Raw genomic sequence first — 24,895 nt, 5'->3', positions numbered from 1 at the left:
CAGCACCCACTGAGCGCATCCCAGGGGGCCTTCTGTCAGGCCGGCCCTGTTTTCCCCCCAGTTGGATGCTGACTCTGGGAGATACGTGAACCTGTTTTCTGGTGGTTTTAGCGTATGTGTGTTCATTAATTCTCGTCAGTTTTTATTTTAACAGTGCTCATTTTAACTCATGAAGACGTTAATGAGGTTTATTATTTTAGAGTAGTTTGGGGTTTATAGAAACCATTTCTCCTAAACGTTCTTCTGTGGCAGTGAACCTCACCATCAATTTTACGTGCCATATCACTTTGAAGTAGATGTTCCTAGAGAACTTTTGCTTATAGTCAAGATAAAAATCACAGAATCCAGTGTTAATTAGGAACATCCTTTCTTTGGATTCTGGGTGAGTCACTGCCCAAACCAAGGCTTCTTATTGGAATTGGTTCTTTTGCTAATGAGCTTCCTGGATGCTTCTCGCACACAAATCCCTTGACAAATTTTAAGTATTGTGCTTGTTTGTATTTAACTCTGCATCCATGATGAAACCCAGGAGTTTTTTTTTTTTTTTTTTTTAAGTAGCATTTTAAAAGATTTCTTCTTGGGAACAAGATTGGAACACAGCACTTATCATGGAAATAATACACTGTGGCACATATGGTCACGTTTGTATCCGTGACATTTCATAATGGTTACGTAATATTAGCTTAGGCTCGGAGTATCCCTCTCAGATGCGCATTTATTACAAAAGGGACGGAAGTTATGATTTATGGTGAAGAAATCCAGCAGCGCCCACATGGGCCAGGAGGTCAAAGGTCAGATCATGAGATGGAAGGCTTGTCAGCCTCCTGGGATGATACTCTGAGAGGACACTGTGTCTTTGTGCAGTTCCTGCTGAAGGGTATGACTTGGCTCTAAACCGGCGACCTTTGAATATGGTCTGTGATTTACTGAGTTGCCCTGTCCCAGTATTGATTTCTTGGATTTGCTAATTGCTGTGTTTATGGAGAATGTTCACAAAAGCGGACCCCAGGCGCCAGTTTGACAGACCCTGTGCTAGTTCTGCAACTTTTTGCAAGCCTTAAAGTTATTACAAAAACAAATATGAAAGGATCACTTTGTGTAATTTATGTGCTTTTGTATGCACACCCAACTTTTTGGTTGGCAACACCATGATTTTCTGCCGCTCTCTTTCTTTGTAAAGAATTAAGAACGAATCTTCAGACTAAACTATTGACTTATTTCACTTGAATAAAATATCATGGAGGAAGGACTGGCTTGGCATTTGAATTCTGAACATTTTAGAGGCTTTCAGGAAGTATATTTCGTTCTTCCTCTCCTTAAGAAAGCCTGTATGCAGTTGACACTTTATCTGTGGGTTCCACATGGGTGGAGTCAACTAATTGCAGATCTAAAATTTTCAGTGCCTCTGCACTGAATGTGTACAAGCTTTCTTTTTTTCCTTGTCATTATTTCCCCCCAAAAATGCAATATAAGCTCTATTTACGTAGCATTTACGATGTATCCTAAGTAACCTAGAGACGACTGAAGGTGTACAGGTGCAGCGTGTAGCTTACATGCAAATGCTAGGCTGGTTTATGAAAGTCGGTGACTTCCAAGAGTCTCTGGAACGTGGTATCCGTGGGAGACCTGGCACAGACTCCCACAGATGCTGAGGGTCCACCCTGTGTTCAATGTCGTCAGTGTACTTGCGGCCTAGAGAGGTCATTCCACGGTGTAGAGCTGGCCTGGTGTGACAGAGTCCTGGATTCGATGCTCAGCACTGCAGTCGATCGATCAGTAATGCTTCGGAGTTTTTCAGTGTTTCTTGTTTTTTATGAGTTGAGCTGTTCAAGGGTGTTCTGGATTTAATTTCTAAATCAGTGCCGTGTACCATTCCATCTGATATTTAGACTTCCCTCGGTCTCACTGGAGGCGCCCCCTTTGCCCTCCCATTCTCCAGAAATCTGGAAAAGAACCCACGAGAGGCCTGAGTCTCGGTTGCCCTATCCCACGGTGCGGGGACTTCATGCTGCACGGGGCTGCGACTTCCTCAGACACTAGGGCTGCCCCCAAATGGTTATAAGGTGCCTCTGTTAGCAGGGGTGGGGGAGAAAAGAGGTGGAGAAGGGGTGGCCAAGCATCAGCCTCCTAGGGATGAGCCAGGAGGCTTCAGAAGCAGTTCCCTGCGGCCCCCCACCTTGAGCAGAAGCTCTGCGCTGAGTTTCAGGAACCCGGGGTCTCGTGTGCCAGGCCACACCTCGCCTCAGGTCTGCAGCCTCCTCGGGTGCTCCACCTTCCCTTCCTGGGAGCTCGAAGCCCTGTGCCTCATGGAAAGCACTCGCAGGCACCAGTCCCTTCTGCAGACCTCGCTCACCCTGATGGCATTATCTCCCATCATCTTATGAAGCTTGAGAGACGTTGGGATTCCTGCCGGCCGGCCGCCGACCTCTTGACTCACCCGGGCTGTGAATTCCAGTTGCTGCTACATTCCTTGTGCCTGAAATACGTGTAGTCATGTAAGGCGGGCTCATGAGTGCCGTGTGTGTGTGTGTGTGTGTGTGTGTGTGTGTGTGTGTGTGTGTGTGTGTAGGAGAGGCAGGCAGGCAGGCAGACAGAGCCCCTCATCATCTGCAGACATCCCTGGAGTGCCTGCCAGGAGAACAGAGTCTCAGCCTTGCTGTGGGGGTGGTGGGGTCCACCATGGCCAGGGAAGTAGGGTTGAGCCACTGTCTCTACTTGGTCACTCTGTTTACTGCGTGAACTTTCCATCCTTCCCACCTGCCTTGGTGTTGAACATGAGGGAAATCTGAGCATAGTGTTTTCAAGGTCTATCCCTTTTGTAGCATATATTCAATTTCCTTCCTGTTTTGTAGCTGAATAATATTCCATCGTGTGGTCACATACTCTTTTAGGATGGTGGTACTTCTGTTGCCCAAACTGAGGAAGGAGAGGCCACCATACCATGGGATCTGTCCATCTTACACATCGTACCATGTGCTTCATGAAAAAGATGTTTCCTCTGTGAGTTTCCTGGACATTGCTTGTTTTCATATCCATCTTGTGTAGTGACAGAGGATTTGGTACTTGGTGCTTTGATGCTATGCTAATGGAGTTGCTCCCATCTGGCTATGTCAGACCAAGTCTGTTCATCTATTTTCTGTTGCTATGACAAATTTCCCAAGGCTGGGTACTTTATAAAGTTGGGAGGTTGTTCTGGAGGTCCAAGAGCCTGGTGCTAGCTGAGCTCAGCTCTACTGAGGGCCTGTGGTGGAAGGAGCACAGGTAAGACAGAGATCACATGGCAAGATAAGAAGCAAGAGAGATCCAGGCTCCAAACTGGCTCGTTTGTAGTAACTTGCCCTCTCAGAACAAACTAACCCTGCACTCATTCCTTCTGAGAGTGGTGCCACCTGACCTGGTTGCCTCCCACCAGCCACACCTCTTCAGGGTACCACCACCTCCCTCTGCCACACTAGGGACCAAGCTTCCAATGCTTGAATCTCGGAGGGACAACACACCGTGTCCATCCTCTTGCACCAGTCCATCCACTTATCCATCTGTTCGTCCATCCATCTGTTCATTTGTCTACTTATCCATCCACCCATCTGTCTGTCCTTGCAGCTGACATTACGGAGCCTATGTCATGGGTCCAGTACCCTGGTCAGCAGTGTGGATGAGCTAGGTAATGGAAAGGACCTGCACAGGCAGTGGTATCTTGATGTGGGTGTGTGGGGTGTTTAGATTCATTTTCAGGAGATGCTTTATCTTTGCCTCTGTATAAGTTACCAAGTGCCTCTTGAAACCCATGTTTCCTATTTTGTGTTTGAAAGGAGAATAGCCGAGAGGAGGGAAAAGAGTGTTCCTTGCCACCTGCTGTACTGGGCCCTCAGCAGGGTTTTTCTGGTCCTCTGCTTTCCCTTTGGATGTTTGCAATGAAATCAGTGCAGAGCCTCTCTCCCCGACTGCAAAACAAATAAGTGCCTGTGTTGTGGGAGGCAGGTGGGCATCTTGAGTCCTGGGGGTCTGTGGGCACCCCACTGTGCAGTGCATTGCTGGGCAGCCAGGCTGTCTGCAGCTTGAGGTCAGGAGGTCTCACATCTGCGTTCTCAGATGTCGGGCACCCGGCATGTTTCCTTGGAGAATAGATAGGAAATAGGATCTAGCAAATGAAGGCTCAACTATGGACAGATGAGAGGGAAACCTTCTTGTCTTTCTGGGACCCTACTGCCTCCCCACTAACTCTGCACCCCCCAAGCCTTGCCCTGTGAATTGACTTGCTTGAGATTCCCAAGGAAACACTTTCAACCATTTTTATGTCAGTGCATACTATTGTAATAACTGTCTCAATTCTGGGTATCTTTATTTTAAAAGGGAAATCATCGAACGTAGACACATTTTTAGGCAGAGAATGATGTTTTCATTCTCAGGAATTGCTGAGAGGATAAACAGGCATCATTTGCTAGGAGTGGTAGGCATAGTAGTTGATCTTGAAGAAAATTCTTTATGAAAAACTTCCCAAATTGATGTTGCTTCCTCCATTCCTGGTTTTATGTTGTTGTGTTATAAAAATATGATTTATAGGAACTTAACCCCTGGCCATCTCTGTTGCTGGCTTCCTAGTCAGATAGGGTGAGAATAATTTTCTAAAGCAATTTCTTAAATAACCCACAAGATACAGGTTTTAGCCACTAGGGAGTCTTGCCTTGTCTTCTGTGAGATAAAAGGCTCTTGTGGTTTGGGGAGAAATTCTGGATTCAGATACAATTTGGGGAAGACAGGGGCCTCAGAAGTGCAAATGTGGTTTTAAACAACTTTCATCTCTACTTGACCCCATTCAGAAAAGAGCTCCCTCTCCTTGGAATCCACAGGTTGTAGTACCTCGAATGAGTTTCTTTTATTTATTTTTGCCACAATTGAGTTGGAACCCAGGGATGCGTGCTGAGCTGGCACCCTACCCCTGAGCTACACCCTAAGCCCTTATTTTATCTTTCCTGTAATTATTACCATATATCCAAATCCTTTTTGATTTCTCCACCATCCTTCTCTCCGTATGCAAGTGACACAATTTGCATTTAAGTCCTCTCTTGATGTTCGCAGGGGGTGGGTTTCAGGACTCCCTCTGATATCAAACCCGTCAGATGCTTAAGTCCCCTTGTATAAAATGGCATAGTCTTTACATGTAACCCCAGCAATCCTCCTGTGCAGTTTAAATCTTTGGACTAATTAGGTGTATTATGTTGTATTAGGTGTGATACATTGTGATTATGTTGTGCACTTAATACAATGTGAATTCTGTGGGGCTGTTTGTTATTGTGTATCGTTTAGAGGATAACGACAGCAGGCCGTACATGTTCCAGAGATAGTTATGTCCCGGATATTGTCAATCTTGGTTGGTTTCCGTCGCAGCTGGGGAACAGATAGAGAGGCACAACCATAATCAACCTCATCGCCTCGCCCTGCAGGTAGCGACCTGTGAGGTTTTGAAACTTCCATGTCATTCTCCCACTCTCTCGGTCACCAGTATGGAGGCACCAGGGTCTCAAAGGTCTGTACAGTGAAGTTACAGGAAAATCAAGTCGGATGCTGCAGAGGAGACTCAGGCCCCCGGGTTCTGTGACTTGAAGACGTGCACGGGAAGGAAACCCATTGCCGTCTCACAACTGCCACATTGTCCCTTTTTGCCTGTCATTGGCACGCCCATTCTTTCCAGTTAGAGAAAGCTCGTTCCAGAGCTCCTCTGGCAGAGCTAGTGTGGCCTGTGCCACTTGGAGAAGTGGGGTGGGGGCTCCTGATCTTCCTAAGGAGCACGGGGCTGCCCCTGGCAAAGGGTCTCCCGAAGGCTGCAGGGTGGCGCTGCCCTCCGCCTGCTGGCACTTCATAATTCTAAGCCCTGTCTGACAAAGGGAAATGCATATGTGAGACTGCCTAGTGGCTTGCCCAAGGCCGTCCAGAGCTGAGACGTGGGCCAGGGACTCAAATAGGGAAGGTTTGCTACCCAGTAATCTGGTTGAATCAGTGGGTCACACACTGATTGCATTTGGTGACTACTACCCTGCTGTTAGGAGGGAACTAATTATTGTGTGTGTGAAATATAAATACCTCTTTGCCTAAATATTGTTTCAGTCCTTCAACGTAGAGGTTCACCTAATAAATGATCCTTTTCATTTTTGTAGATAAATGGAGACGAAAGGGGATCCTTGGCTGAGCTTTTAACAAATAACCCTCCGCGCAACTAGCACAGGTTTTCGTTGGAGTTGGGTTTCTTTTTAAGTGGACCCAAGTATTCATCGGCAGCAAAACAATTTAAAAGAGGGCCCGGTATCTACAGCTGAGGTTTTGGCAACAATATCGTACATTCTGAATGGGCAGAATAAAATTGACCATCAGATTGTGATACGTTTAAAATCCCACGCCATCACGCACTAAGTGTCGAAGATGTCACTCCTGACGGCTTTGAGTGTTTGCTGTGGGTTTTTTGGTTTCGTTTTAACTGTCTCTCGAAGGCAGTCTCAGGGGCAGGAGACCTAGAAATCAAACACATAGTAACTGTAAATGTGGTCCTCTGCTTAGATTTGGTGACATTTCCCCTGAACATTATTGGTAATGTGTCCCCAGCTGTCCTGTAGTTATATGTTTCTCTGTCTTAAGATGAGGCGTATGTGTCTAAACCAAGTAGAGGGAACAGACAGAAATGTTCAGTGTCTGCATGTAACCCCACCTGTCCTTTATGTAAAGACCTAGGATGAGCTGGAAGGCTCTGAAGCCCTGTGCCCCTAGATTCCTGTGATGCTAGCTATGTCTAAATAATGGCACTGAGTCTGTAAACGCTTGGCTTTGCTCCTCACAGAGACAGAAGGAAAAAGCTGTAAATGAGACTAATCAGTAAGGAAGACTCAGAGAAAACACATTAGAAGAAAGATTCCACGCCCACAGAAAAAGGAGAGGCTGGCTTTTAAAAGATCAGGCTCTAAACATACTGACTTAAGTTTTAAAAAGTCAGGGAGGGACCAGATGCGGAGGAAGAACGCCTTGAGCGATAAGGAGTTTTGGGACACGGAAGGAGCTGCCGTGTGTCTCCAGCCCAAGATGCTTTTTTCTGCTTTATGTTGTTTATTTCCCAGAGCAAAACCACTGAGCTCCACTCCCGGCCCCTGTCCTTCGTTTAGAATCAAGGTTGGCAGGGTGCTTCCAGGGCTGAAGTTCTTGGTGACCCTGCAGAATGGCCTTTCCCTTCCTTGATGAGATTCTGTGTTTTCTTCCCTGAGATATTGATTTGGAGCAGCAGTGAGTTCCAGCTCTCCCCGTGTTCCATCCCACACATGTACCCAGCTTCCCACCTCCAGAATGCACGCCAAATGCCAAGAGTTACAGATGCGGAGAGAGGGCCTTTTCAGGGAGAGAAATGCGTGAAATGTCCTGAGTGGATGGAAAATGTCTAGATCACACGGCGCAGCTGAGCCAAAGGGATCCCTCAGCGTGGAGCTCCAGAGCAGCCTGCGCCAACGCTCCACCGTAGAGCAAGGCCAAGAAGGGAATCCAGGGCAGCCCTGGGCCTGTCTCTCAGGTCATTCACTGAAGATCTTCTTCTTCTTCTTTTTAATGCTTTTTATTTGTTCTTCTTAGTCATACATGACAGTAGAGTATTTTTAACATTATACACACATGAAATACATCTTGGTCTAATTAGGATCCCATTCTTGTGGTTGTTCATGATGCGGAGTTTCCCTGGTTGTGTATTCATATGTGAACACAGGAAGGTGATGTCCAGTTCATTCCCCTTTGTTTAATCAAATGAACTTCTGTTCTCCCCACCCCCTTATTGCACGGTAGTATCCACATATCAGAGAAAACATTTGGCTTTTGGTTTTTTGAGATTGGTTTATTTCACTTAGCATGATCTTCTCCAGTTTCATCCATTTACCTGCAAATGCCATAACTTCTTCTTTAAGGCTGAGTAATATTCCATAACACACACACACACACACACACACACACACACACGTATATGTATGTGTATGTATATATCACATTTTCTTTATCCATTCATTTGTTGAAGGATACCTAGTTTGGTTCCATAGTTTAGCCATTGTGAATTGAGCTGCTGTAAACATTGATGTGGCTGCCTTACTGTAGTATACAGCTGGGTCAAATGTTGGTCCATTCCAAGTTTCTGAGGAATCTCCATTCTGCTTTCCAGAATGGTTGCACCAGTTTGCAGTCCCACCAGCAATGTATGTGTGTACCTTTGCCCCTACAGCCTCACCAACATTTATTATTACTTGTATTCTTGTTAATTGCCTTCTAACTGGAGTGAGATGGAATCTCAGTGTAGTTTTAATTTGAATTTCTGTAATTGCTAGAGATGTTGAACATTTTTTTCATATATTTGTTGACCACTTGTATTTCTTTGAAGATGTTCTCTGACTTATGATGGCGTTACATCCCAATAAGTCTGGTGTAAGCTCGAAATAGTGTAAGTCAAAAATGCATTGAATCTACCTGATTTTTCCCAAGCATTTTAGCTTAGCAAGATGACCCAGTTTGCTTGAGCTGCTATAACAAAATAAACCGGTAGCTTATAAACAACAGAAACTTACCATTTGTGGTTCTGGAGGTTGACAGGTTCAGTGTCAAGCGAAGACCTATTTTCTCATAGATGGCCCCTTCCCGCTGCGCCCTCACGGGGAGAGAGGGCCGAGGGCGCTCTCTGGGAAACCTTTCATGAGGGCACTGAGCCCTGTTGTAAGGGCCCCGCCATCCTGGTCTAGTCACCTCCCACAGGCCTCACATCCTAGCACCTTCCCCCTGGAGTTAGGTTTCAACATAGACACTTGGGAGGGTGTGTGGCGTGAACATCACAGCTTGGAACACAATCCCACAGGGAATGGTGTTTTACCTTTATGACAGAGAAGAATGCTCACCTCTCAACCTAGGGCGTGTCGTTGAGCCCTTTTGACCCCAGTTGATTCGAAGGAAATCCTGGTCAGCAAACCTAAAATCAAACAGGACCAAGACCGCCTCCCGCCTGCCTGCCTCACGTCCTGACCCGTGGAAAGCCATGCCTTGTTTGTGTGGGATCAGCCTAACGCTGCTTCCGAGTTCCAGTCGCTGCAGCCAGTGCTGCAGAGTGGTCTTGTAGGAGCAGGGGAGGCACCGTTTGTGATAAGTGAGACTTGGGCTTTTCATAGCCTGGATCGGTAGAACCAGCCTGAGCACAGACAGGCCCTGGAGCCCGAAGATGCCTGAGGACGGGGTCGGGGTTACAGCCTGGCCTTTGAGGAAAAGTGGGGTTTTACAGAGGAAAAGACAAAGGAACTTCTTGGGGCAGAAAACAGAACAGGCCGGGGCGTGCACCCTCCATGACATCGCGCTGGGGACTGCTGGAGTTTGCTGAGTGGAGAATGATGAAATAAGTCAGTGGTTTCAGGAGATTCCTCGGGGTAGCCGTGAGGTCCCAGCGAGTCTCGGGGGAGCCAATCAGAGCTCACAGCAGAGCAGAGATCTGAGGCGGTGGGGAGAGGGGCACCCAGCCACCACCATCGTTGGTCAGGAGCTGATCTCTGGCCTTGTGTGGAACCAGCTGGAGCCTGTGGGTCATAGAAGGAGGGAGTGTCTGGCATTTGGTCTCCTGGGAGAGGTCTTCAGGGAATGGCTGCGGGAGGGTTGGGTTCTCCTGGGGAAGCACGCCTCCTGGGCTTAGATTTTTGTTGCAAAGGGATGCTGGTGGGTGTTCAGCTCTGGACGGGTTCCCCAAGGGCAGGATGTGTACAACTGACCCTTGAAGGACAACGTGGGTTCCAACTGCCGGGGTCCTCACGAAGCCAGGTTTTTCTTCTAGAGATAGGCAATGATTTGGAAAAAAACTCAAAATGAGCCATGTAGTGTCAAAAGAGTGACAAGAAAGTTAGGCATGTCATGATGGCATGAAATAAATGTAGATGACGGTCTCTTTAACTTACTGCAGTACAATATAAACAAATCTATTACAGAAAGTCCAAGGGCTGGGTTGCAGCTCAGTGGTAGAGCTCTTTCCTAGCATGCACGCAGTCCTTGGTTCCATCCCCAGCACTGCCATGGGGAGAAAAAGCTAAATGTATCAAAAAGTGTGCGCACACATAGATCCTCCGTGGCGTGGCACTGTGCTCAGTTGAAAGAAACGCAAGCCAATGTAAAGACTCAGAATTAAATTGTAACTGCAGAGAAAGAGCTGTGGTAACACCGAACTGCTGTGAAAACCTCATAGCACTTCCTACTGCTATTTCTGGGTCAAGAATTGATACATGAATCGGTGTCTCGGTTGCTGCATTGTTCCAGGGTCAGCTGTACCATGCACTGTCCCTAGAAACGTGACTTGGGACTGATTTCTGGGCCCCCTTCCTCTGTAGCACTGCTCTGGGGTCTCTGCATCCCCCTGACCACTCAGGTGAAGGCCAACCAGGAGGACCGGGGGCCACCCTGGTCAGCGAGACCCTGAAGTGCAGTCCTGGCCCACCCCTGTGTGTTTTAGATAGAGTATTGACCATGTCTCTGGGAGTTCAAGGGTATCAGTCCAACCTGAGGGATGTGGTTTCCCTTCTTTTCCTTACGTTTCCTGCACATGCTGTCTCATCGATTGGCATGGCCTAAGTGCAGTAATGCTCCAGCTGTGCTGCTTCTCCCGCGTGGGGCTGGGTAGGCTGCCTCAGTCTTCCTGTCAAAGTTCTGAGACGATCTAGCTCAGAAGGCCTTGTTGCGGGAGGTTATCAATTAGGATATGAATTAGGATTAGAGCTGTCTTAAGATTCTTCTCCATCTTCTAACCATAGACAAACTCACTGAATTTCAGTTCTGATGAGGTGTGTGTTGAGTAAAATTTCTTACTAAGTCAGCTTAGAAGGAGGAAGACTCCCTTTGGCTCATAGTTTCAGAGGTTACAGTCCACGTCTGCTGGCCCCATTGCTTTGGGCCTCTGGTACAGGAGACCATCATGGTGGGGGCATATGGTGGAACAGAACTACTCACCTTGGGGCATCAGCGAAGCAAAGACAGAAAGGAAGGAGCTGGGTCCCAAGAGCCCCCCAGGCCACCCCCAGTGGCCTCACTTCCTTCCACTGGCACCACCTCTTAAAGGTCCCATCCACCACCTCCCAGTAGCACCACCAGCTGGCAACCAAGCCTTGGAACACATGACCTTTGGGAGACATTTAAAATTCAAACCATAACATATGTTATTTAATAAGTGATGATGGAATGGTTTTTCTCCCTTTTGGAAATGTCAGGAAAGTTTGAATGATTTTTTAGTACCTTATGTTTTCTAATAATTGGTCCTGGTGGACTTAGACATGGCACTGTAGAATCCAGAAGTTCTAAAAAGCAAACTCAGGACTCAGTTGTTATTTATAAGTGAAATGTTTGTCTTAATCCACATGGAACTGACATTCTTGGACCAGTTGTTGTGAATGAGAAGCCTTAGCATATAAATCCTTGAACATCTTACTTCTGGAGTAAAGGAAAAATTGGTTTACTTTTCCATCATCTTGAGAGGTGGGCATAAAGGCAGGTGGATTTCAGTTGCTTCTTGCCCTTCTCTATGAATGTATCTTTGTCCCTTAAGAGAAGTTATTTCAGATTTATTATTGTTATTACTACTCTTTTGCAGTTCTGGGGATGGAACCCAGGTCCTTGTATCTGCTAGGCAAATGCTGTGCCATGAGCTACACCTCCATCTTATGTGTGTATGCATCCCTGGACAACACTGTGTAATCTCTAAAGTGTTAATCCATAATTTTGATTTGTGCATCCTGTATCTGCTCCCCCTCAACACAGAGAGGCAGGCTCTGGAGGCATGTACTTGATCACAGCTGGGTATTACAGCTGAGGTCCAGATGTAGGACCAAAGCCCACCAGAGGGTCCCTTTTCCTGCCTGTGAATTCTCTGCCACAGTGATGCTGAAGCTTAGTGCGTGAGTGGGTTTTTAGATTCCTTGGCCTGCTGCAACAAAGCAGTACCAACTGGGTAACTTAGAACATGTATGGTCTCCTGTTTCTGGGGGCCACAGGTTCAAAACCAAGATGGCAGCAGGGTCATGCTCCCTCCAGAGCCTTTAGTGGAGGATCTTTCCTTGCATCTTCTAGCTTCTGGTGGCTCTGGCAGTGCTTGGTGTTCTTTACCTTGTAGACACATCCTCTAGTCTTTGCCTGTTGTCACAGACACCCTGCTAGGTGTCTCTTTCTATAGCTTTTTGTTTTTCCAGTGCTGGGAATTGAACCCAGGGCCTCACATGTGCTAGGCAAGTGCTCTGCCACTGAGCTACATCCCCAACCCTATGATTGACAGATACTTTAAGAGCATATCAGTCATGTTAAATGAGGGGCCCACCCTAATCTAACTTGACCCCCTTAGTTTAACTGTTTACATCTACCTTGGTTCTTTTTTCAGAATTAGGTCATGTTTGGAGGGACTGCCGATTAGGGGGACCCGGTTCATCCCCTAACAGCGGCTGTGTCCCAGTCCTCGCCCGCAGATTCCATGCTGTCTTTATGGTAGCCACATGGCCATGCATGGCCTGTGGCCCAGGGCTATTAGAGACTTTTTTGCAAAGTAGCCAAAGAAATCCAAACAACACATTCTTTGTCTTTGATAAAATTTACGCATAAATAGAACAAAGCTCCAAGTGCGGTGTTCCGTCCAAGGTCAGCATGACTGCTGTTCTCTATACAGGGGCCTTTTCCAGTAGGGAGGCCCCACGCCAAATCCAGTTGGAAATGATCCTCCTGACCAAAGGGCAATTTTTGAGTAAATGAAGCACAGAGGAGTGCGTCTTGTCATCGATTGCCTTCCCCCCGGGAGGTGATTTCTTGTGTGCTCTGGTTCAGAGCTGTAGGGAGACGTCTGGTCTGCAGGTTTCACGGTGGCGTGCACAGCTGGATTTTGGTCCTGGAACCTGCTCTTGGTCACACCTCGGGCAGAGCTGGCTTTTCCACGTGGCTGAACCGGAGGAATTTGATGAATGCAGGCTCTGTGCCCTCTAGCCTCCCTCCTCTGGGACACTCTGCAGTTCAGCCATGGGGCACGCAACTCTGCCAGACCCATAGACACCAGAGAGGCACCAAGTCTGGCCACGTTGAGCTTAGCCCTCACCGTGTTGCAGCGATAGGCTCACGGCAGGAGAAGCAGGTTTGCCTTGTGGTTTTGTGATCATTTCCTAAAGAAATTTTCCTGTGCATGAGACTTGGGTACTGTTGGGCATTGTCAAGACTCTTGGCTCTTTCCAGGGAGCCGTGTTAAACAAACAGAACGTCCAGTGGGAAATGTTCTGTGTTTGGAAGTCCCAGAGGTGGGCAAGTGAGACCTTGACCTTGGAATTTCCTTTCTTGACAGGGGTGGCTTCACATGTAAACAGGAGGTAACCTGGTGTCAGGTCGCAGAGTTCAGCCCTTGGAGACAGACAGGGCCCTGGAGGATCAGCTTCCAGGAGCAGTGCTACTTTCATCTAATGAGAGCCCTCAAAAGAGACCCAGCTTCGTAATTTGAGCCCCAGGTAATGAGCATGTGTGCCTCCAACCTTTACGCTTTTTTGGAGATAATGTGGGACTGGTGAACAGGCTGAGCAAACAGAGCCGGGAATTGTGCTTTCGAGGGGAAAGTCTCAGCCCTGTTCCATGAGATAACATAAGCCGTTTTAAGCCACAAAGGGATGCTTTCTTCCAGGGGAATCTCCCCCGCGGCAGTGATGCAAGGTGATGAAAGCGTCTCGTGTCCTTAGATCAAGACTTTGGTAAAAGAAATCACATGAGTTTAGAATCGACCTCGGAGTACATCAAGAACTTGAAGCAGGGACTTTTCTTCTACTCTCATTTTAAATGCCATCCACGCGTGGATGTGGAAGTGTTTCACTGAGGGGGAGCATGTTATTCCCGGGGGATTGGGGGTGTGCAGTGGGGGGAAGGGTTCATCAGTCTGATTTCTCCAAATCTGGGAGTTAAAGGACCCACCTACTAGACACAAGAGTTACCAAAAATGCGCTTGTGGATGTGGCAAGGTAGACCTGTCCTGCCCGGCAGGTGTGCTGTGGGTTCTCTTGCATCCTTTGAGGACACAGGGAGCAGACGGATGGGGTCCGTGTCTGCTGCGTTTCCTCCTTTCTCCTAATGGCTCTCCAGCCTCAGTCCCGTTGTCTTTGCCGTGTAGCAGATGACCTAAAGCTCAGCAGGTGATTGATGGTCTCACCTGAGTCCTAAGGGTCACCTAAGGCACCCAGGGCACCTTAGCTGGTTGGCCGTGACTCTGGTCCCCGGGGAAATCATAGGCAAGGTGTCAGCCTGGGGTGACCTTGGAAACCTATTGGGGCTGTAGGATCTTTTGCACCTCATTCCACATGTGGCCGTGGCCCTGCTTTTCCAGCTCAGTTGCAGAAGTCATGCACAAAAATTCCTGCTGTATTTCAGACCAACAGTGTGGTAAATGTGGGTGGGCTATGCCAGAATTTAAGTATCAGGGGGCAGAGCTCGTTGGGTACCATCCAAGAGGCTGCTACAATAGCTCTCTTTATTTTTTGCACCCATAAATTGGCATTGTGGTTAAAGAATAACTCCTGTGAGTCTTTCATCATGATCAGAAAACAGTGGGAAAATTAGTCCTCCCTCTTTATCCACACTGGATCCTTTTCAAGACCCCCGGCAGATGCCTGAAACAATGGATAGTGCCAAATCCTATGTGTACTATTTTCCTCCGTACCTGGATAACCTGTGATAAGCTTTTGTATTTGCTAAAAGAAAACACTCGAAGGCTCTTTGTTATATCCAAGTTACCAGCTCCACTCCTCCTGCTCTTTGGGGCCATTATTAAGTAAAATAAGGGGTATTTAAACACAAGCACTGGGATTATGGCAACAGTTGATCTGATACCTGAGGTGGCTGCTAAGTACTAACAGGTGGGTAGTGTATATAGCATGGATACTCTGGACAAAGGATGTTCTAATCCAGGGCAGGATGGAATCAGCCTGCATAAGATTTTATCTCACTCTTCAGAAGAGCATGAAATGTAAAACTTAATTATTTCTGGAAGTTCCTGTTGTTTTGGAAGCACAGTTCACCTTAGGTACTGGTAATTTAGAAAAGAGGATAACTGCTGCATTTGCTTCTTTAACCGTGTGCACGACCTAACGTGTGGAGCTGAGAGAGCTCATGTAAACACTCTCCCTGGCCTGCACAACAGTCAGCTAATTGGTGAGCATTGTGCGCCCGGTTAGTGCTCTTTTCAGTTCGACTCTTGAAAAGGAAAAACGGCTTTTCCTGCAATCAAATGCGAATGGTTATTGAACCCCCTCGTGCACGGGCTCCTGAGCTTCCTGCTGCTTCTCTGCATTCCAGTTAGTTTCAGAATCACCCTTACCTTTCCACATGCTCCTTCTGTGCTGAGATGTTTAGGAAATATTGACCTTTCTTGTGCAAAATAATGAAACGATTGAAAACTCTTTACAGTTAACAAGAATCATTGACTAAATCATGACGAGGAGACTTCTGTCCCGGTGTTCACAGTGTCCAGAATTCTGTCTCTCAGTCATGGTTTTAGAGGCGACTGCCCTTTCTTACACGTGGCTCTGCAGTGCCTGTGGATGCCTCGGAGGCCGGAGGGGTATCTGTGGAAGGAGTAGAGTCCCCAGGGCAATTTTTTAACAATAATTGAGGGGTGTGAGAGACTCGGGTGACTTTGCATTTTTCCTTGAAGAATTCTCACCTTCCCTCCTTTTGCAAGTCTACCCAGGTGGGTAACCAAAATTTCCCAGGGCAGAAAACAACCAAAAATAATAATGTTGGGCTGGGGATATAGCTCAGTTGGTAGAGTGGTTACCTTGCAAGCACAAGGCCCTGGGTTCAAATCCCTAGCACCACAAAAAATAATAATAATGATGATGATGCGAAAGCAGACATGGAACACGAAGGAGGTGTCATTTTGGAGGCATGGCCGCCTGTTGATGTCGGTTGACGGTTGGCGAGTGATGGAGAGCAGAGTTTGGGTGTGCTCCGGCTGCCCACACTGATGATCTCTAATGTGCTGGATATTTGCAGGGAGGAAAGCTCCCGACTATGAACTAGGGAGCTGCTGAGCTGTGGTGCCTTGGTGACAGCTGGGGACACGGATTGGGCTGGTTGGGTCTGGTGGTCCCCAGGCCATCACCACAGTGTCTGCACTGACTTCTCACCACACAGCGCCATGCCTGACCAGGTCACACCAGGGCCTCGGGCGTGCTGGGCAAGCATTCTGCCACCCGCAACTATACCTCCAGCCCCAGGTTTTCCTTGTGCTTGCCGACCTTGACGGTGTCCAGGAGGACACGTCGGGCATGGTGCACAACGGCCTTCGATTGGGTTGGCCCACGTTTCGCACGTGGTGGGACTGGGGTTATGGGTTGGGGAGGATCCTGGGGGTGCTGTGCCCCTCTTCTCTCAGTATCTCTTGTCAAGGGCGTGTGCTGTCAACATGAGGAGGTACTGTTGATGTTGACCTTGACCACTTGGCTAACTAAGGTCATGGGTGCTGGGTTTCTCCATGAGGAAGGCGATGTTTATTCCTTTCTAAGTTCACCTTTGGGTTGGAGGAACACGTCAACCTCACTTGACGTCACTGTTTTACGTGAAAATACCTCTGTGCTGTCTCTCCGCAGAAGGGTGGGGGTTTTCTCGGAGTACTCCACCATGTTGGCCTCTGCGTGTCTGGGGAGGATTCAGAGACTCGTGAGAGCGTTTCAGCGTAGAGTCCGACTGGAGGCCACTCTTGTTTCCCAGATCTCATTGTCATTTCTACCCTGCAGTCTGTTTGACAGTGTATTTCAGTTTGGAGATCTGTCTTGGTAAAAGCGTTCAAAGTGGTTTTGTAGGGAGGGGGATCATTTTTTTTTCCTCCTGTCAGTTCATCCATTTATGTAATATTTACTTAGTTGAAGAGTCAGTTCACAGTTGGGGCTTTAATTTGGTCCCAGGCCGCCAGCTCAGGTGGAAGGGCTGGGCTTTGGAAGGGAAGGGTCCCAGCCTCCCACGCTGTGGGCAGCTGTCTCCAAAGAGGGAGCCTCTGTTAACTCAGTGAGGAGGTTAAGTGCCGGCCTCGTTAAGAGAGTTCCTTTCTCCTCTAAGTATTTTTAGAAGCAGCAAATATCAACCATAAATATTTGATGTCGTGTTTATAAGACTTGAGCATCATGAAAGTTCAGGAAGGTGCCCAAGGGAGCCAGCCGGGCGGCGCTGTATGGGAAAGCCGGCCAGAGCACTCCTAGAAAAGAAGAGAAGCAGTCGGCAAACACTGTCACTTCCTCTGAGGAAGACCCACCAGAGAGAGGGCTAGTGATTGTTCTTCACTTGCTAGCACTGTAAAAAAGATAAATAATAATAAAAAAGGCAGGTGTTGCCTGCATTGGAAAGATAGACATGAGCATGAAATGAAACACTAAACCCACCCACAGACGGTCCCTGCCAGCACGTCTGTGTGTTTTCTTCCACATTCACACACGAGTGCGTGCAGCCCACTCTGCTTGGCTGGGCAGTGTGCACCTCCTACGTGGCCTTACCGGGAGCTCTGGCCCTCCTGCCACCTCGATGGGAGTATATCTGTATGCATCTCGTCCACCCAGGGATGTGGTCTATACTTTATTTAACACACGTGTTTGGAGATTTAGATTGCTTCCGGTTTTTGCTTTAGGGTAGATTGCTGCAAATAGAACTGTAGGACCCTTGAGACCGATGACCAAATGGCTTTCCTGAAAGGTCATAGCAGTTGTCCAGCAGGGAGGAGGGACACCTGGGTGGAGGGGGCGGCGGCATGGTCACCAGCGCTCACGTGACTGTGGAACCAGGAATGCCTGGCATCCCTTGCTTGGCGCCCCCTGCCCCTGCATTCCCTGGTTCTAATGAGGTGGAGTCTTTTCTTTGTACTGGGCAGCCCCTGGCATTTCCTGTCCCCTGGGTTGCAGGGGAGCCACTTCTAGAAGGTGTATCACAGGTTCTTTTGCACGTTAAACTTTCTGGTTTTCCTTGTCCGGGGATGTCCAGGATTGTAGCGTCACTGTTGAGCTAAACGCAGCACTTCTTTTCTTTCTGTTTTTCCTTTTGTACAGTGCCAGGGCATACAAGCCAGGGCCTCACGCACCGGTAGGCAAGAGCTCTACCTCTGAGCTACTCCCCCGCCCAGAGCATCCTCTAATGTTTGCTGGCATGTTCAGTCTCTGTGCACCCACAGGTGAAGAGCTCAAGCCAGAGGACACATGAGAAAATGAATGGGCTTAAACGCACCGTCGTAGGCCCCTTTAGCCCCCTTCCCTTCAAAATATGGTGTCCTACGGTGAGCACTGCTTGCTCGGGGAGCTGCGGTGTGTGGGTGCCCACAGGTTCTGTTCCCTGTCGTGCTTACCAAATGACAGTGTTTCCGCAGAGTGACGGGGGTGGGGAATGCACATTCTTCTGTTAGTCAATAAAAGATGATTTTATAAGTGGCATTGTACATTGGCAAGCTTGCCAGCTGCTTCCTCCTTGTCATTAGCCAGGGTTCAGTGTTTGCCAGGAATGTGTGTATACGTGTGTATGTGTGAGAGAGAGACGGACAGACATATGCTTTACGTGCAGATGGACTCATGGGGTATCTGTGCTGTCTTTGGAGCTTGGAGCTGTCTTGTGGTCTCTCATTTGTTTTCTGTATTTCTTGGACATCACTTTTTCATGTTTCTCTGCATATCCTATCACCAGGTCTCCTCTTGCTATCCTGTGACATCATAGCATTAGAAAACTTAGCAAATATCATCTCCTGTTCCTGCCTTGATGGGGTCTGTTCTAAGCAAAAAGTCTATTTTTTTTTCCTCCCAAGAAAGCTTCTCAAACTTTGAAATGAAACAGATGAGAGACGAGGTAAATGATGACTCAGAAATTATTGCTGGAGTGCTAAAAACGCAAGTGCTCCAGATAATTTGGGGGTAGAGAGCCTGTGTTTTGCAACATAACAGATTTAGATTCTTGATGATGTTTGTATGTTTTTGTTCCAAAGTGCATGGAATACGTAAGCCAGGCTTCCAATGAATCATTTCCTGCCAAACGGAATGGATGGAGCTAATCCATGGAGGAGCGGCTTGAGATTCTGCTTTCTCTCAATAGTTTACCCCTCAAGCTAGGGCTGTTCTTGGCAGGACAAACGTACAAGAGGCACAAAACTGGGGACAGAGATGCTGGCGCTCTGTCTCCCACATTCCTCTCAGAAGGTGGCTCTGGGTGGCTGACAGTGACGTGGAGCCCAGTTGCCTAGGTCCTGTCTGCACCCATGCACGGGGCCGGTTTCGGCCGGGGAGAGGCAGCCCACCTCTCCGTAAACACAAACACAGAAGCAGAAAGCTCTCTCCTCACGCTCCAAAATCTCCATGGTGCAGAATGAACCGTGTGTCCTTGATGACTACCATCCTATGGGTGGCTTTTAAATAATTCTGAGCAGAACTTCATGTGGCAGTGATATTCCTCCAGTTAACACAAGGGCTGTGGAGAGTTGATTTGTCCTTGGAGAGCCAGTGGACATACCCATCCCTAGGCATCAATTCCCTGATGCTTACAAGGGCCAGGACTGAACTCGACTTTAAGTGACTGCTGAAAGTTTCAGGGGCAGGGTATCATGTCTAAAAGAGGATTTAATGTAATGATAATAATAACATAGTGACGAACAGAAATTCTGGCTAAGGGATGTTTTGGGGACCACCCAGATTTCATAGCCCCACTCTGGATTCTGAGCTGGGCCTTTGAGTGTGGACCCATTGGCACCACTGATGGCTAGCTAGTGTCATTGTCCTGTCCTCGTGTGGCACCTGTGAGGAAGGTGTGAATTGTATTAAAAGTGTTGCCTTGGACATCTTCCGCGGTAGGTCGGGAATCTCTCCCAGGCGGGCCTTGCCTTGTGAGAATTTACAGTTCTCCACAGGCTGCACCGGGGCTCAGCTGCAAGGTAGGGCTCTCATCTCCCCGCCTGCCTTTTGCTTGATCACTGTGCGATCCACAGCTTTTGCCTGGACTTAGATCAGGGGTCGAACCAGAACTTATAATTTAAGTCACTCTATTAAAAATAACTTCAAGTAGAGAGCATTCTAGAGAAGCTTTGTATTCAGCTAGAACAGTGTATTATTAATCTGTTAATCTGTTTCAAATAGGTCAAGGGGGAAGCGGATCTTATGGGCATAGCGTTAACAATTTTCAGGTAGGCATGATTTTTAAAAAATGGAATCCTGAAGATAAAAACAAAACAAAAAACCTCCATCTGCCTCTTCATCTTGCCAACCACATTCAACGAATTCGAGCCTGCCGTCACCACAGAAGCCATTAGGTTTCCTCCACCAATAGCAATAGAACAAGAGCCAAAAATGCAATATATCAAAGGGGTCAGAAGAAACAGGGTAAAAATTATATTGCAGTGTATACTTGAATATATTAAATTGATGTTATAATTCCTACCCTAATATGTAGCAATGCCACAATTTGTTAGTTAACCTAGCATGTCCAAAATAGGATCAGTTCCACAAGTGATCCCTCTAAAAATTATTCATGCAGTATTTATTTTATTGACATAAGATTTTGATGTGATGTCTGCAAAATACAAGATGATTTATGTGGTACAGTCTGGAACTGCCCAAGTTCTAGTGTCTGCATGAAACCAGGAAAATTAACGTATAATATGGAAAATATTTTTCAAGCAGAAAGTACTCCTATTTTTAGAAGTGATAGTGTTAAAACTAGAACAGTTCTAGTTTTGACTAATGTATTTGGAATTGATTCAGGGGGAAAGTGATGTAAATGTATATTTAAATATTTGTGCTGGTCACGGACGCATATCTATTATTCCAGTGACTTGGGAGGAAGAGGCAGAAGGATCCCAGGTTCAAGTCCCCCCTGGGAAACTTAGACCCTGTATCAAAATAAAGTGAAAAGGAACTACCCCTGGGTTCAGTCCCTAGTACTGCTGCCCCCCAAAAAATATTTGCAGTACACCAATTAAAGAGAACCACGTGGCCTAAAATGTTCCCTATTCCTCTTTTCTGCAGACCACAAGGAATTTTGGTTTCTGCAAATTTCTCTGTGTCCCTAGGAGCTCCTGAGTGGTCTAAAGATGCCTGGTGTCACTGAGGAACCGACTACCTTCAAGTGAATTTAAATTAAAAATTTCAGTGCTGAGGATGGAACCCAGGGCCTCGTGCGTGCTAGGCAGGCCTTCCACCACTGAGCTGCCTCTGTAGCTCCTCGATGATTCCTTCATTTTCTGAAAAGCTTTTTTAAGGATGCTGGGAACCGCAGGCACGTGAATCCACATTGTCAAGTGTACATCTTAAGAACTATTCTAGAATACCATTCAGTGTTTCCAGTGAGAATCCATCATCCAAATTGAGATGCACAAAAATTTTAAAATACACTTTTGTCATTTTGGGAAACTGGGGGAAAAATGTAAAAAACTCTGTAATTTTTTCATATGGAATACAAGTTGAAAATGGTAACTATTTTAGATACATGAGACTTTATTAAAATATATTGTTAAAGTTAACTTTCCACATTTTTAATATGGCTCCTTAGCAAATTTGAGATTAGTGCTAAGCCTGGCTTTGTGTTGGCTTTTGGTCAGTGCAGATCCCAACCATAGTTCTCGGTAAGAAGTGAAGGAAGTAGAACTTGGAGTTACACTTTAGATAATGTTAAAAACCAGCCCCAACCCAGGATTTCTTCTTGCCCTTAAAAAAAAAAATAAAAAAATAAAAAATCCCACCTGTAATCCCGGGACTTGGGAAGCTAAGGCGGGACGTTTGTAGGTTCAAGGCCAGTCTCATCAATTTAGCAAGACCCTAAGCAACTGAGCAAGACCCTGTCTCAAAATAAACAAGAGCTGGGGATGTGGCTCAGTGGTTAAGCACCCCTGGCTTCAATCCTCGAAACAAAAAATAAATAAATTTTTATAAAAAAGGGTACAGCAGATGATATTTGTTCATGTAGACACTGGAATTTCTAAGCACCCTAGGTAGAGTTAGATTTTTGACCGGAAACCATTCGTCACCATAGATTTAATGCTTTGTTTCCTTTTCCCCATTGATGGATTTGAGTTACATGATGTCAGTTAGTGGCTTTTAATCTTCCTTAGAAGGTAGATGGAAAGTCAAAGGTCAGGAATTCAACAGGGTGCTGATGGCCTAAAGTGTAATTTTGTAGCTTGGTGGTGGGGAGAAGGGACCTCAGGTTCCATCAACATTATGTCTTGTCTTGGGTCTGAGGCAGCTGCTCCAGCTCCTGCCTCACATCACCATCCAGTCCTTGAGGTGTAGGAAGGAACTTAATTGCTTTTAAGGGAAGTGTTGCAAAGATGCACTTTAGACCTACTTACGGCTATTGACAAGAACGGGGTTACTTGGATATCTTCTTGTGGGGAGAGTGTGTGGTCCCATACCCATGTAAAATTCAAGTGTCCTGCTCAGAAAGGGAAAAAATGGGTCATGACAGGCTGGAAGACCCTGCCCTCTCTAGTGGAGAACTGGGAGTTGTCTTTGTGCATGAGAGTGTGTTGTTTATATCGCTAGCTTTTTGCATAGAGAAGACCCTCCTCTTCTAGCCCCGATTCCTTGCTCAGTATTTGCACATATTAAGGACTTGAGTGTGATTCGTCTCTGTGACAACGTTTTAACTCACTGAGCTGTTAAAATCCAGTAGGAGTGGTGCCCTCGGGGAGATGGGATGGACAGCCATGGGCACCATGTCTTTAATTTGGGTGATTGGCTTTTGGCTGGGTTGGCTAGTCTGCTCTGGCATCCAGTAGGTAGGTACTGTTTGATGTGGCTGTGTTGAGATGAAGGTGTGCAAAGGGCTGGCCCAGCCCGGGCTGGAGAAGTGGCTCAGTGGTAGAGCACTTGCCTCGCATGTGTGAGGCCCTGGGTTCAATCCCCAGTGCTGGGGTGAGGGCAGGGGTTCAGCTTGAATCAAAGCCTCATCAATCCTGAGCCCCTCGGCGTGGATCTGATCATTCTGGTCTTTATTTCTCACCTTCACCTCCAACTCTCCATGGCATGTGCCCCGACAGGGAGCAGGGCTCTGCAGGCCCACCTGGAAAGGTCCCTGTGTAGGTTGCAAAGTCAGGTTCATGAGGATCTGTGAGAGGCAGGCCGTCTCACCACGAAGAGGATGCAGCTCCTGTGTGCATCTTTTGCCGTAGGTATCATGCGTTGATAGCTGCATTCTCTCACCTGTTGATTGTAACAAAATGGCGTAGCTGCCATCTATTAAAATGGTATGGCTGCTGTCATTTATTCTGTTAAAATTTGGCAGGGTATCCTTGTTTCTCCATGAAAATCGGTTTGTGAAGACCCTTTGTGGAGACACAGATGCCGTTACTTTCAGTGGGAAGCTTCAGAAGATGGAAGCATTAAAGCTCTACATAGCCAGCCTGTGAGGCCACACTTCCAGCAGGACCATAAATAACTGAGATCGTAAATAACACTGCTAGCATGTTGGAAAACTAGAGCAGCTCCATGCTCCTACCAGGCAGCGCGGGCATCTTGTGACAACACAGGAGCAAGGAAACAGGTTCCCCGTGCACGGAGTGTGAAACTGACTTGCAGAAGAGAGCTCCCCTTGGTAATGGTGGAGTGGAATGTGTTTTCTCAATGTCTCTTGGACCTTGGATAATCTTTGGAGGTGGGAGCTGTCTGTGCTCTTTGAGATGTTTGGCTCTGCACTTAAATGTCAGCTGCACCTTTTTTCCCTGAGTCGGGACTAGCAAAAGTATCTCCCTGTATTGCCCCAGGTCTCCTGAGGAGCGGTATCGCCCCCTGTTGAGAACCGCTGGAATAGATAGGTGGCCACACGGGAATATTACTAAGGGTTGTGCATGGGAGGTGGCATCAGAAACTTGAAAAGACAGCATCGAAGCACAGTGAAGTAGGTCAGGCCTTCTGCAGCATCACATTCCTGATAGCCAGGGAGACAAGCATCCAGCCGTTCCTGCTGGAATCTAGAAGGCTCGACTTCAGGATCTGGAGGAGATACACTTCAGACTGGTCCTCGAAGGCAAGGAACTAGAGCAGAAGATCACAGATACTTCTCATACCTAATTATTCTAAGCTGGCTAATATAGTCAGTGGGGTGCAGTGTGATTTCCAGAATTTCGTTTTCTATCCCTTTCTAGTTGAAGAGACTGGTTATAGTGAAAATACTCTTAAGCTAACTATCAGTAGGTGGTAAGTGTGGAGTTCAGATGCTTGCATTTGGTAGAGGGGTTTAGAGGATGGGGTGTCTGGCCTTCTGTAGTGACTTTAATGCCTTCCTTTGGCATTTTGAAATGATAGCCATTAAACTGTGGGCTTTCTCAGGACTCTGAGAGATGTGAAACCCACTTTCAGCTACGGTGTTTAGAACCTCATGGCATAAACACAAGTGATTTTTTAATGTATGCATTTCTAAGCAGATGTGCATTATACAAACATAGGCAGTTTGTTTGTGAGGACCGGGGGAGCCTCCCCTCCAACCCCAGGAGAAATCTGTCCCGAGCTTTGGTGGGTTAATTGAAAAGTCAGTGAAAGCTGCCTGGGAATTGCTTTAAAAACAAATGTACGATCTCACTTTTCTTTGGTTCACTTTAACCAAAAGCATGCGACTGCGCCATCCTCTGCCTAAAAGGCTGCACCCCTCAGGAAGCTGCCTCCCCTGGGGAGCGCTTCCACCGCCATGGTCTGGAAGGTTCCATGGAGCTGAAGTATGCCTGTTGGCTAGCAATGTTTAACATCGCACTGCAAGGTGACAGTTTGTACAGATGCTGCTGTGAAGACTGACCATGCTGCAGTCTCGTCCAAGACTAGCCTGCACCACTGCGTCCAGCTCATGTGCTTGATGATGATAATAGTGGCCTGTGTTTCTGGATCATGCTTCACTCAATGCTGTAGTTAGGGTT

At 47.1% G+C, this 24,895-nt stretch overlaps 1 protein-coding gene across 4 annotated transcripts in view; it reads left to right on the top strand.

The window, feature by feature from the left end:
• Positions 1 to 24,895, top strand: part of TBL1X (transducin beta like 1 X-linked) — a 187,039-nt gene that overhangs the window by 97,567 nt on the left and 64,577 nt on the right. Inside the window, exon 3 of one of the 4 annotated variants that reach the window (XM_079123189.1) lies at positions 13,340 to 13,499. The exons of the other annotated variants lie outside the window; for them this stretch is intronic. The gene's annotated coding sequence lies outside the window, so the exon portion shown is untranslated. The remainder of the gene's footprint in view (positions 1 to 13,339; positions 13,500 to 24,895) is intronic. 4 annotated transcript variants of the gene reach the window in all.

The sequence above is a fragment of the Sciurus vulgaris genome (genome assembly GCF_902686455.1).
Source record: "Sciurus vulgaris genome assembly, chromosome: X".
Taxonomy (NCBI): domain Eukaryota; kingdom Metazoa; phylum Chordata; class Mammalia; order Rodentia; family Sciuridae; genus Sciurus; species Sciurus vulgaris.
Note: the sequence above shows the minus strand (reverse complement) of the source record. Positions and strands in the feature narration are given on the sequence as shown.